Source organism: Macrobrachium nipponense, chromosome 3, assembly GCF_015104395.2.
Source record: "Macrobrachium nipponense isolate FS-2020 chromosome 3, ASM1510439v2, whole genome shotgun sequence".
NCBI lineage: Eukaryota > Metazoa > Arthropoda > Malacostraca > Decapoda > Palaemonidae > Macrobrachium > Macrobrachium nipponense.
The window spans coordinates 19,773,881-19,788,837 of NC_087202.1; the positions used below are offsets into that span (position 1 = coordinate 19,773,881).

The following is a 14,957-nucleotide window of genomic DNA, read 5'->3' on the forward strand; positions in this document are numbered from 1 at the left end:
ACTGTTTCATTCGGAAAGTGACTATTTCGTTCACGAGACAAATACTTGAGTCCGAACAAGGGTCATTCAGGTGCTTATTCAGGTAACGCTAGATTGGTGCGAGAAGTTTCATTCCATAAGAAATCATATTTATAGGATGGATGTATGAACGTTCATTAGCCAATCCGACAACATCAGTATATGGAAGAAGTAGACGTTATTAATATGTAAAATACTAAAACATTTAATGAAGGTTTTCAGTCAGCATTCTGGTATTCTAAATCTTCCCGTTTTATTTTGCTAATTAATTGTAATAATTTCTTTGTTTTGATAGTGGGGAACCGAGAATAGATAATTTTATTGTTAAATGGTATACTCCTTAGAAGCAATTTGACATTATTTTGTTGCTATGGCAGAATCAACAAAAACGTGTGAGCTATGGGTACTTCACTCACATTAAGAAAATAGTAATTTTATCATCAGTTGTGTTTATATTCTTTCTGTCACTTTTCGTTGTCGCTCCTGTTTTGGTAGAAGTGGCAATAATGATGAAAATAATATTAATTATAATAATGGTATACGTGAAAATAGTAGTATTAGAAGTAGTAGTTCAATGATTAATTGTTATGAAAGTTAACGCCGATATTTTCAATACGCCCGTTCAAACAGTAGAACGTTTGAAAAATACATAAATAACTCCACTTGTTTAATAACTCCTACTCACTACAAAGAGAGTAGCGTATTTTTTTTTTAATTTACACAGTGTGACTTTGTGCTCGGCCTTTCAAAAGCTATTGTTCCCAGCTGATGAATGATTCACGAAGGTCAAGTTCAAGGTAGCTTTTGTAATGTTAAATATAGACTTTGGGATTAGTGGTACGGAGTCCATTGCTTACGCGGTTATTTTCGACACGATCGCTTTCACCCTCCTTTAGGGCATTCCTTTTCATTTCCTTTCGTTTCTTCTTCATTCCTTACTTGCTCTTCGGATCTGGGCTGGAAAAGGGTATTAAGTAGCTCGCTCCGCGGGTTTTCTTCACTTCAATGAAGACTCAGTAATTTGTTCATTTATACGATTTCCCAGTACAAACTAAACCTTTAGAATAAAGAAAAAATATAATTGTGTTTTGAGGCTGTTTTCATTTCACTGAAATAAAAACATCCGAGAAAATAGAATGGGAAAATGTCTTTGATGTGAAGGGTTTAGATATTAAGCCCTCGTTTCCCGGTAACGATATTTGGAGCTAGTTTGAGATGTTTACAACAAAAAGAGTAATTGGTATCGTTTGATAACATTCTCTCTCTCTCTCTCTCTCTCTCTCTCTCTCTCTCTCTCTCTCTCTCTCTCTCTCACGAACTTGATGCTGGGGTTTATGATATAACAATACTTCTAGCTCAAGGGAAATAACATTTTTTTTGCTAATTTATCGTTTTGAATAACGGTGGTATTGATTCTGGTGGTGATGCTACAGATATTAACAGTATTTACTAGATTCTATCAAGGTAATATTATTATCCCAGTTTCTATCAGGACATCACTGTAATTATTCCAGTTTAAATCATGATATTATTATTATTATCCAGGTTTCTATCAGGACATCATCATAATTATCCCAGTTTAAATCATGATATCATTATTATTATCCAGGTTTCTATTAGGATATCATTATTATTATCCAGGTTTATATCAGGATATCATTATTATTATCACAGTTTCTATCTGGATATCATTATTATTATCGCATTTTCTTTCATGATATCATTATTATTATCCAGGTTTCTGTCATTATAATTATCCCAGTTCGTATCAGGATATCATTGTTATTAATTATCCCAGTTTCTATCTGGGTATCATTATTATATCTCCGTTTCTTTCAAGCGATCATTATTATTATCCCAGTTTCTATCAGGATATCATTCTTACTATTATTCCTGTTTCTATCAGGATATCATTGTTAATATCCCAGTTTCTGTCATGATATTTTTTTTTTTTTTTCTGTCACAGTCCTCCATTTCGACTGGGTGGTATTTACGTATAGTGTGGGGTTCCGGGTTGCATGTGTGTGTGCTCGGTCGAGCGTGTTTTTATGTATGTATGTTCAGTTCAGTTCAGTACAGTTCAGCAACAAAAACAGCAGTCTTGGATATACAAAAAAGAAAAAAAAAAAAAAATTCAGTGAACAAAAGTAAAGCGTCAGTATTATGAAGTCTCGTAAAACAGTCACACTGTTACAAGAACAATACAAGCGCACATGAAATAAACGTGACAAAATCTCTAATAAGCGTATCAGTGATAAAAGAACAAACAAGGCGATTGATAATAAGAAAAAATAAAGCTAAAAAAAATAGATAAAAAAAGACTGTAAAATGAATCCGAACGGCGTAAGCGCCAGAGGCGCCAAAAAACGTCAGTTTCCAGATCTTCTAACGAGCGCCTTTTCGTGTGTGACGGAATTACACAGCGGTGCGAGTTTCAAAGATCTCATTTGTCAATCGAGATTTAAGACGGATCAGACAAGGGGAAGTGAGCACCAAATATGGAGCCTAGAGGGGCGCCCAAGGGGAAAAGGGGGAAAATGGAAGAGGGGAGAGGTGTGAAGGAAACAACGACAGCCTCGATTGCACGGAGGAAGCAGGAAAGGAGAGGAAATTAGTGGTAAACGGTTGGTAGAAAGATAGATAGTTTAGAATTAAGAAAGGAAGTCTCGTGAAGTCTTGCTTTAAAATTGAAGGCGTGAGAAAGAGACGAAAATAAGGTTGAAGGAGAAACATGAAATATGTGAATAAGAAAAATAATTAGAATATTGTAATAGACAGACATGATATATAATAATGGCAGTGAAACTCAGATGATTTATAATTATGAAATGAAGGAAACAAGAGAGAGACTTTAGAAAGACGAACTTTATTGCCATAAATAAAATGTGGTTGTAACTGAAGGAAGAAAAAGTGAGGGGAAAAATCCAGAAAGACATAAACGAGAAAACAGAGGGAAACTGGATAAACATAAAAGAGCTGAAACGAACTAGTTCCATAAAAAAAATGGGAGAAAGTAAAAACTACTTTGATGAAAATGAAAAATTAAAGGAAAATGGGAAAGTTACTGGAAAATGGAACAGTAAGAACAAAACGTAAATAAACGGTAGTAAATAACAGATAGGGTTAAACAATGGTAAACAAGCAAGACAGGAAATGAATGTATGATATAATGAATGTGGGTGATGAAAAACATTATGCCAGCAAGACAAAATGATAAGGTCGAAGTAATATTAATAAGTGTGTGATAATGTTGCATTAACGTGAAAATTTTCAACTTTGCATAAAACCAAATAACACGCGATATTAAATCAAACTATTATGGCCATATTGATAAGAGTTAACGGATTACAACTCACAAGCGCACTATTGTTAGGGATTCATAAGTACTATTGCTATGAATTCATAAAAACTATTGATAAGAATTCATAACCATTACTGCTTGGAATTCACGATCACTATTGCTAGGAAATGACAAGCAGTACTGCTAGGAATTAACGCACTTCATAAGAACTCGCTAAGGATTCGTAAGCACTCTTACTAGGAATTCGTAAGAACTACTGCTGGGAAATCACATGCGCTGTTTTTAGGAATTCACAAACACTGTTCGTAGAATTTCACAAGCACTATTGCTAGAGCTTCACAAGCTCTATTGTTTCAAATTCAATATTGCTATGAATTCACAAGCCCTGTTGTTTGGAATTCACAAGCACTCCTGTTAGAAATTCACAAGCACTATTGGCAGGAATTCATAAGGCCTGTTAGTAGGAATTCACAAGCACTATTGCTAGAAATTCGCAAGCCTTGTTATTAGGAATTCACAAACACTATTGCTAGGAATTCACAGGTACTATTGCTGGAATTCACAAGCTCCATTGCTTGGAATTCTCAAGCAATATTGCTAGGAATTCACAGACACAATTGCTAGAAATTCGCAAGCACTATTGCTAGGAACTCACAAGCACTATTGCTAGGAATTGGCAAGTATTCCTAGGAATTCATAATCACTATTTTTAGGGATTCACAAACACTATTGCTGGGAATTCACAAACTCAATTACTAGGAATTCTCAATCACTATTGCTAGAAATTCACATGAACTATTACTATGAATTCACGAGCACTATTGCTAGGAATTCACAAATGTTGTTGTGAGGCACTCGCTTCTGCTATCGCTATAAATTCACAAGTACTAGTGACAGGAATTCACAGGCGCTATTGCCTGGAATTCACAAATACTATTGCTAGGAATTCGCAAGAACTATTGCTAGGAATTCAGAATGACTATTAGTAATTCCCAAACTATATTGCTTTGAATTCCCAATGACATTGTAATGACGGTGTAGTTGGATGGGGAGCATTTAAATTTAAAGGGATATTGCTTTTATTAATGTCACCAGTAATATGGGTATTATTTAGATGGAATCTATAGAGGGTATTATTTAGATGGAATATACAGAGGGAGTAAGAATTGTCTCTCATATAGTATAGCTGTCGAATATAGAAGCGTCGCTAGTTGACTCATCTAAGGGAAAGGTTTTTTGATTATTATACTTCGATTATAAATAGATTTCTTTGAATATTATCATTTCGTCAATATTTTATTTTTATTTTTATTTTATCGTTTCGTTTTTATGTATGTTGATAAGTAACAGATCACTTTCCCAAGGTTATAAAGTACATGGTGATTCCTGCATCAGTTGTTACAAAGAGAGAGAGAGAGAGAGAGGGAGAGAGCATGAGAGAGAGAGAGCATGATCCCCTTAATGAAAATTCGTGACACGCAGAACAAACAGTCGCCCCTCATGACTGTTTAAACGACATGAAAACGCCAGGAAATGGCGCTGTCGAAGACGAGCGATATGCGAAACAGGGAATTGGGAACCATCCGTGCGATAGGGAAGGACCCTCCGTTTCCTTGGGAAGGACCCTCCATGCCCCTGCGTGAACTGAGGTCACTAAGGTCGTCGGGAAGGTTACCCAAGACCGCTACAGAGAACATTCTGTAGCGGAACAACGTCAGAATCGCAAAGGATCATGAAGGGGAGGTAAACAAAGGTTAATGACATATGAGGAGGCACTTGGCCGCCCTCAGCCGCTACGGAAATGACCCGAGAAGAAAGAACCTTCGCCTGAAGGCCCTGTGTGGAGGGTGCTTGGACCTAACATACAGTGTGATGGAGGGCTTTTGAAGGCTCGGCTAAGGGCGCTTCAAGGGGCACGACATGAATGGCTATGGCCTGGTGATTGAAAGACTGTAGGATTAGGGGGGTTAGGGCAGGTGAGCAAGATAAGAATTGGAGGGGGAGGGAGCAAACTAAGACTTGGAAGGGGAAGGAGCAAGGTAAGACTTGGAGGGGGAGGGAGCAAGCTAAAACTTTGAGGGAGGGGGAGGGAGCAAACTAAGACTTGGAGGGGGAGGGAGCAAGCTAAGACTTGGAAGGGGAAGGAGCAAGGAAAGTCTTGGAGGGGGAGGGAGCAAGCTAAGACTTGGAAGGGGAAGGAGCAAGGAAAGTCTTGGAGGGGGAGGGAGTAAGGTAAAACTTGCAGGGGGAGGGAGCAAGGTAAGTCGCATCTCTGGGAAAGGTAAGAGATGAGAACGCATAGCAAGAAAAACTGCGACGGGAAAATGGAAAGAACGAAATGAACATACTTTTTAAAGTTCTTTTTATTATTCTCAAACCAAACGATAAAGAAGAAAAATGGCCGAGAACTTCTTAAGAATCACTTTTGCTGATAAAAGCGTTTTATGAGCAGCCAGAGGATCCCTGGGGACATTTTCATTCCCATGTTGCAGACGAGAGAGGGAGGGACTTTATTATTTTTTTAAATCCTGCTGAATAAGAGACATCAATAAAAAGCATTCTATTCTGCCATCTCCCAGAAACAATACATTACAACATTATCAAAGATTTCATCCTTTTATAATCCTTGATGGTCAGAGGAAATGTAAGCTAATGGCTCTCCCTCACTCTTTCTCTCTTTCTCTCGCCCCCTCTCTTTATCTCCCCTTTGCATAATACAGATATGAAGTCTGCATCTGCGTAATAATTTCCGTTTAATAACAGCCCGCTATTGCTTCTCCTAAGAATAGCCCTAAGGTCCTACTGCTCATATTTTAAGCCTTGTGTGATGGAGGTTAGAATTACGCCTCCATAATGCCGTATGATCAGCAGTAATTTGACAGTAATTTACAGGAGATATATGTTCACCTTTATTGGGGTTAAATTTGCTTTTTTTTTTCGTTCATCTAATTATGATGGGTGTATAAACCTTGAAATGTTATAGCAGTTATTGTCGTTCTAAACTCGGATCTATTTTATTTGAAATGATGCTCTCTTTTCTCTATTTTATTCACCTAACATTTTTAACTTTGTTTTTGAAAACACATCATAGATAGGTAAATAGATAGATATAAAACCAGCCATTGCTAGTGTACCCTTAAGCGAGGGAATGACCTAGTTTCAGTATAATGAAGGGAGACGTTAGGAGCTTCACTAAACAACGGGAAAAATAATAAAATACTTTCGTGCTGTAGAGAGAGAAAGAGAGAGAGATCAAAACTGAATAGAGTGGTCCTGCCTTCCACACCATACGAGTGAGAAGAACCCAACACTGTGCACCTATCAAGTGGATAGGAAGCCAGCGCTGATCAATATGTTCTGCCGAGCAGTTCGCTTTGGTGTACGCTTGTGAATGAATCAATTGCCTAGTCACTGACGGTAAAAGAACATGCAGACTTGCTTACTCATTTACGCGGAATGGTCTCTCTCTCTCTCTCTCTCTCTCTCTCTCTCTCTCTCTCTCTCTCTCTCTTCTTTAATGAGGCTTCTTTTCCCACATTTTCATTGTAACCGGAACACATGGCTAAGTACGCTCGTGAATTTTGTGCAGTAGACAAAATGGCGCCTTTAGAATCTCTTCCTTTTTAATATTTTTCATTTAGTTCCAGTAGTTAGGATAAACATCAGTTATTATTATTATTATTATTATTATTAGCATTCAGAATATGAACATATTCCAATGGAGCCATTGACTTGAAATTCAAACTTCCAACGAATATGGCGTTCAATTGAAAGAAGTATTAGAAGGTAAATACAGAAAGATGAGATCAGTTGTTATAAAAGAAATGAAAATGGATGACGCCAGAGAACACAAGATATATTTTTCATTGCGTGGAACCGCTTATTCGCAATCAGATAATCCTCAGCAGTATTTTCAGCCCCTCTGCTCCAACTTCGGGATTTTTCATGTGTTGAAAGAGTTTTCTTCAAATCTTGCCGTTTTCTGTGTACGTATCATTCCGTACCACTTACTGTAATGGTTATATAACGCTCTTAGCCACTCGGTGTTTATAGATGTTTATAAGGTCCCATCTTCCCCAAAGCAATTACTGCCTTGATTGACCATGCGTATTTGTATTATAATACCTGATGTGTTAGTGTCATTATACTTTTGCATATATATATATATATATAATATATATATATATATATATATATATATATATTTATATATATTATATTATGTTATAAATATATATATGATATATATATATCATATATTATTTTTAATACCTGAGTTTTATCACAACTTATATTGTTTACATATATATCTTTATATTTATATATATAATATTTATATATCATATACATTAAGTTCTCCTTATATATTTATCTATATCTGTAAATTATACGTCTTATGAACCTAGAAAACTACCGCATTTGGTAGCATATGTATATATACATACATAACATACATACTATATATATATATATATATATATATAAAATTTATTTCTTTATATTTGTATATGTGTGCATGTGTGTGTGTGTGTTGACAACCTTTTATTCATAGGCGCGCAAACTTTCATTTTGGCATTCGGCGGCTTTTGGCAAAGCTATTTGAGCCTAATAACACACACACCACTTCCAGGGGTACCAATCCCGGATTCCTGGCTGTGACACAATCGGGAGTCGAGGATTAGACAACCTGGCATCAATTAGCCTAAGATGACCCGGCTGTCGATGCTACTACGTCTTTCCTCGGATGCAATTGACTATTGTTGTTGTTGTTGTTGTTTATTATAAATCAACTTGGTTGCTCTTTTGGAGGGTTTTTTTTTCCTCTGTCGATGTGGCAAGAATTCAGATGTTGTAATGGATATTGGTCTTATAATTACTATAATAGTTAGTATTATATTATCATTATGATTATTGTAGGACGATGGAAACCAAATATTTTATGCGAAATGCTCTCTCTCTCTCTCTCTCTCTCTCTCTCTCTCTCTCTCTCTCTCTCAAGAGCAATTTTCATTTACACTGTCAAAACTTTGAAAGAGTGTTTTCTTTCGAAATAATAATAATAAGAAAATCCCAGTTCAGTTCCACATACACACACACACACACATAAACGCACGCACGCACGCACACACACTCACACACACACACACACACACACCACACACTACACACACACACACACATAAACGCACGCACGCACGCACACACACTCACACACACACACACACACACACACACACACACACACACACAGAGGGGCCTAAAATGATTTTGCCCCTTTTCACGCTGCACGAAGAGCATTTTAAATTTCACGCTCCATGATTGGCGTGGCATTTTGGTATTTATATACACAGGCACTCATAAATAAAAGAGTTTTTCCATTCCATTCCCTCTCTTTTTATTAACGAGTATGGGACTCTGGACAATGCATTGCGTCTATTACTGACGGTTAATAGCGAGTCGAACCTCACGAATCAGGTGAAATTCCACCTTTTATGGAAATGAAATCCTGTTTTGTAGCATCGGTGAATTTTAGTCAAAAGAGATGAAATGGTAGTGGTTCATAAAGCGTTTACTAATTGTTATACCAATTATTTTAACTTATTGTTGTAGTAGCAAATCAGATGAATGAATAAATAAATAAATATGTATATAAATGAATAAAGGAAGAAAGAAAGAGAGAGACGTAAAAAATCAGTTCAACAACTACACTGTTAACATGTCAACGATTTGTGAGAGGGCAATTCTCGCTGTGTCTGATACTTTGGGCAAAGGCCTATGCTATCGTGATGGCAATCGAATTTAAAACAACCATATTCCTTTGATTTTTTGTAAACTTGTATTAGCTGTTTAATATATATGTATATATATATATATATATATATATATATATATGTATATATATATATATACGTATATACGTATATATATATATATATATATATATATATAAAATATCTATAAATATATATATATACATCAATGAGGAGAAGGACATAAAGACATGGTAAAAGGGTCAATTTATTCCCGACGTTTCGTACTGTCTTCATTACATTTTCGAGGGCTGCACGAAATAGATAGCAATAAATAAATTACAATAAAGCTATATATACTATATATATATATATATATATATATATATTATATATATATATATAAAGAAATTCCATAAACAAAAGGGAGTGGTAGGATGTGTCTGAGGCCTTTGTCTTCCAGTGGACTAGCAACGGCTGATGATGATTGATGATGGTATGTATATATCTATATATATATATATATATATATATATAAATATATATATCTATATATATATACCTATATATACATATAGGGAGAGAGAGAGAGAGGTGGATATCAGAATTAAAACTTATGTCATCATCAGCTGATTGCAATTGCTGTTAATGTATTTATCGATGGCACATCGCAGCTATATGGTGTGATAGTTGTTGGTTCAAAAGCAAATATTGTGACCATTATACGCTGCGCGTTCATTTGAATCTCATATCATCAACAGTTTTCCAGTGATGTTGGGTGATTTTGTTTTTTTCCAGTAAATTGACAGTCGAGCGATGCAATGCCGACATTGGAAAGATATGGCAATTTCTAGCGCTTTTTTTGTCACCTTCTTACAGAGTTTTATTCAGTTCAACATGTAATTGTAATCTCTCTCTCTCTCTCTCTCTCTCTCTCTCTCTCTCTCTCTCTCTCTCTCTATATATATATATATATATATATATATATATATATATATATATATATATATAAATATATATATATATATATATATATATATATATACATATATATAATTATATATATTATATATATATATATGTTTGTGTGTTTTTGCGTGTATAAACATATAGATATATATATATATATATATATATATATCTATATATATAGATTTAATTTATATGTATATATAGTACGTGCATATAGACCACTCTATGGTAGGGGTGTAAGAATACTACCACCGTAGGTCCTGCGTGTCGTAAAAGACGACTAAAAGGACAGCTGCTGCCTTGCAGTCGTAGTTTTTTTAGTAAAAGGCTAGGCCCACTCCGCCAATCAACTGGAAATCTGCTTGCCATTTGCAGTTTTACTTTTCAGAAAAAGGCTAGGCCACCGCCAATAACTGAAACTGCTGCCTTGCAGGTGGGCTTTTTAGTCAAAGGCGAGGCCCACCGCTAATAACTGTTGTTGATGACAACAAGGGCATGCGGTCATAAAAACCCTTTTGCCAAATACTAAACCATGCCTGATGTTGTAAGGAGAGGCGTATCAGGCAACCGAACCCTTAGTGTACGGATAACGATGAAAAAGAAGATATACATGCGTGTATATATATATATATATATATATATATATACTAATATCATATATATATATATATATATATACTATATATATATATATATATATATATATATATATATATATATATATAAATAAAGACAAAAGCCACGAAGGAAAGCTCAAACAATGGAGTATCGCTGCAAAGCCTTTCTACTTTCTTCCTTTACTAAGCAGACTGATAAATATAAAATTAAATTTACAAAGAAAGCTCGTATAAATGACAGATAAGGATTATAAAGGAAAATATTTTCCTGGAATCCAATGAATATTGCATTGGCAAACATCCAATGCAATATTCATTCATTTAAGTTATAACGGGCACAGGTTACATTGGACTGGCAGTTGAGTAATCAGTAGATCAAAAGATGTCCCTTCACAAAATCTTTTTGAATCTGCAATTATACAAATTACTTCGCATTGCAATTTGAACGCTGGCTCTGCCCCGTATTATTTGGACCCTTTTATAAGCAAAATATTTAAGAATGACCTTAAAGATAAAACCGCTGACTCAATTACGAATTAGCAACCTTATACGTAGATATTTTCTTTGTACCTGCATGTGTAATATCTTTTGTAAAAGTTCACACTGCGAGAAAAATTATTATTTACCAAAATGAGATTTATTGAATTGTATTTTTATAACATCTTAGTGGTCAGTTACCTCCCTGTATCATCTTTGAATTATTTTGTCCCTGCTTCCGAGCAGTTGGACTTCATGTTTTGTAAACCTCTCAAATTGGGTAGATGTACTTATTCTCCAGGTGTTTGGATTCCAGGTTCATGATCTCCTTTATAATCCCTTTGTTATTTATATGAGCTTTCTTTATAAACTTACTTCCATATTTATATCAGACTGCTTAGTAAAGGACGAGAGTTGAAAGGCTTTTCAGCGGTACTCCATTGTTTCACTTTCCTTTGGGGCTTTTGCCTTTATTTATATATTCATCACGTTCCAAACTTTGGTGATTCAGTTATACTTACATACGTACAAACACACACACACACACACACACACACACACACACATATATATATATATATATATATATATATATATATATATATATATATATATATATATACACGTTATATGTGTATGTATTATTTTTGTGAGTCTGTCGAAAATTTTCTTTCACTCCATCGAGAGTCATTATATTTAATGCTTCTAGTTCTTTCATCATTACATCAATCATTACTATGAATCATATTCCAGAACCGAGAATGTTATTCAAGTTATAGTTATATGAAGCCTTCAGAAAACAAATGCAATACAAAAATAGCTATGTAATTAAAAAGTTGAAAAAGAAAATAAAAAGCATTAACTAACAAATATCGAACTAACGCATTATTCTTGACTAAGGGTTGCGTGATTATCCAAACGCCATGTATGAGTAGCCAGAAATCTCTTTATTACCCTGAGTATCCACTGCAGAATGCACCCTGAATTCTAGAGAGAGAGAGAGAGAGAGAGAGAGAGAGAGAGAGAGAGAGAGAAGGGGGTGAGGTGAGGTATTCGTTCTAACATTAATTCACCGTATTCCTGTAAACTTGCATGTGAACGAGTGCGTTTAATTGTACTTTAATGACCTTCCCTCGCATTCCTGTAAAACTCGCTCTCAGTTACGCTTGTTTGTGCTGCTTCGAATAAGCTCAGCTTCAGGAGTAACAGGTTGCTTGGTGACACGCGAGAGGCAATTTCACACTTATGGCAAGGGTTGACTGACAGTAATATCCCATTTGTTTATGTGCAGGAGAGAGAGAGAGAGAGAGAGAGAAGAAGGAGAGAGGCGAGAGAGAGAGAGAGAGAGAGAGAGAGAGAGAGAGAGAGAGACGGGGTGAGGATTATCTTTGTTGTGGAACTCCCGTTTTTTAATTATAAGATTACTGTCATTCAGGTTTGTTAATCTCTCTCTCTCTCTCTCTCTCTCTCTCTCTCTCTCTCTCTCTCTCTCTTTGTCGGAAAAAGAAATTTTACATCAGGTAATAATGCCAGGTAGCGGCAGCACATTAACTGGTACCTAGCAACTCATTAACTGTGTCTCTCTCTCTCTCTCTCTCTCTCTCATCTCTCGCCATCTCTCTCCTTCTTCGTCTCGCTCTCTCTCTCCTGCTTTTGATACGGTAAATGAATTTCCAGGTTTTAAGATAACTCCAAAGTCAAGAAGGATTGAGCAAGGAAATTACATTTCTTTTTATCACTATGATGTTTATTAGCAAGAAAAAAAAATGTTTAGGTTTTAGAAAACCCAAATTGGGATACTCTTAGTGTAACATAAACTTTTCGTTAGAATATTAAAAAAAATTGATAATACAAATTATTATTATTATTATTACTGAACTATGGAACCTCCGTAACGAGACTATAATATTGACAATCGAAAGTCACAGTAGTGTTAAAAATATACTTTTGCACAATGCTAAAAATGACTAGGAGAGAGAGAGAGAGAGAGAGAGAGAGAGAGAGAGAGAGAGAGAGACGGGGTGAGGATTATCTTTGTTGTGGAACTCCCGTTTTTTAATTATAAGATTACTGTCATTCAGGTTTGTTAATCTCTCTCTCTCTCTCTCTCTCTCTCTCTCTCTCTCTCTCTCTTTGTCGGAAAAAGAAATTTTACATCAGGTAATAATGCCAGGTAGCGGCAGCACATTAACTGGTACCTAGCAACTCATTAACTGTTTCTCTCTCTCTCTCTCTCTCTCTCTCTCTCTCTCTCTCTCTCTCTCTCTCTCCTGCTTTTGATACGTAAATGGATTTCCAGATTTAAGATAACTCCAAAGTCAAGAAGGATTGAGCAAGGAAATTACATTTCTTTTATCACTATGATGTTTATTAGCAAGAAAAAAAAATGTTTAGGTTTTAGAAAACCCAAATTGGGATACTCTTAGTGTAAGATAAACTTTTCGTTAGAATATTAAAAAAAATTGATAATACAAATTATTATTATTATTACCTGAACTATGGAACCTCCGTAACGAGACTATAATATTGACAATCGAAAGTCATAGTAGTGTTAAAAATATACTTTTGTACAATGCTAAAAATTACTAGGAGAGACTTTCGGATACTGCTCCGTATCCCTCTTCAGTCTTACTTTAATTTTTAGCATTGTACAAAAATATATTTTTAACACTAATGTGGCTTTTCATTGTCATTATTATTATTATTATTGCAGGAACCCATTGCGTTCTGATATTTTCGATTATTGATATTATCATCAAAATTAAATAAAATCACTTCAAGTTCACTGAAGATCATCGTTACATGCTTTGTTATTATAGCCAAGTAAAAAAAAAATCGCCCTGAATTCCCGAAAAGAAGAATGGAAAACATCTTCCTAATTTTCTCTATCTCTATGGGCTGACACAATGCTTTCAAAAGCACTTTCCCAGAGTGAGGCACTCTAGGCGGACAGTTAGAGGCAAACGTGAGTTGCTTTTCTAAGTTGCAACTCGACTCGTGACCTGCAATAGACAAAGAAAGTAACTTAGTCTCGACAATAAAATTCAACTGGTTTTATAGTTCATTATTTTGTGCGGGTCTTTCCTGCAGTTTCACTTGTTACTTTGTATTCATCAGGTTTTGTCGTGAATGATTATGGCTCAGTTAAATCTGTTTGGTTTCAAAATTATCAGTTGTGCTAATGTCGCACAGACAGTTTTGTTGTATTAAGAAAATTGCCTCCGTGGCAGAAACAACTTTTGGGGAATACTATTAGAAGAAACCGGAAAGCTGGCCTTCTTTTTCACTGCTTCGTCCCTATCTAATTCATCACTTCCTATCCTGGTACTTCTACGTCCTCTTTCCCTTCTATTCCATTCCTGTGTTGTTTCAATGTCAAAATAAACCGACGATAATTTGCTTATGAATGGGTATTGTTAACATCCACTTAATTTTTTGTAACGGAAAAAGCTTATTATTTATGTGTCGAAATAATTATTGTCTTCGGGAAAAGGTACGAGAATGGAATGCAGGACACGGAAATTGTAATCAGTTTTTAGTGAAAAACGCAGTTCTTTTATTTACACGAAATATTAATCAGTTTCGTCGAAATGAGGGAAAATCCTAATACAAGTCGAAGTTATATGCGCTATTTTATTTATTTATTTATCTATTTATTTATTTATTTACAGTACGGATTAAAGAAGGATGTACGTTTTTCTTATAACTCTCCTCAAGAGTTCTTGTGTATGTTTGGGGTTGATGACCTTGTGTGCAGTAATGCCACCATTTTATTGATTTGAATTTGTAACCCAAATAAGATTATGAGACCCCAGATTACAA

At 35.2% G+C, this 14,957-nt stretch overlaps 1 protein-coding gene across 2 annotated transcripts in view; it reads right to left on the reverse strand.

Annotated features, from left to right (window-relative positions):
• The window catches only part of LOC135221650 (transmembrane protein 151B-like), a 252,687-nt gene that overhangs the window by 72,226 nt on the left and 165,504 nt on the right, over window positions 1-14,957 (reverse strand). The window lies entirely within an intron of this gene.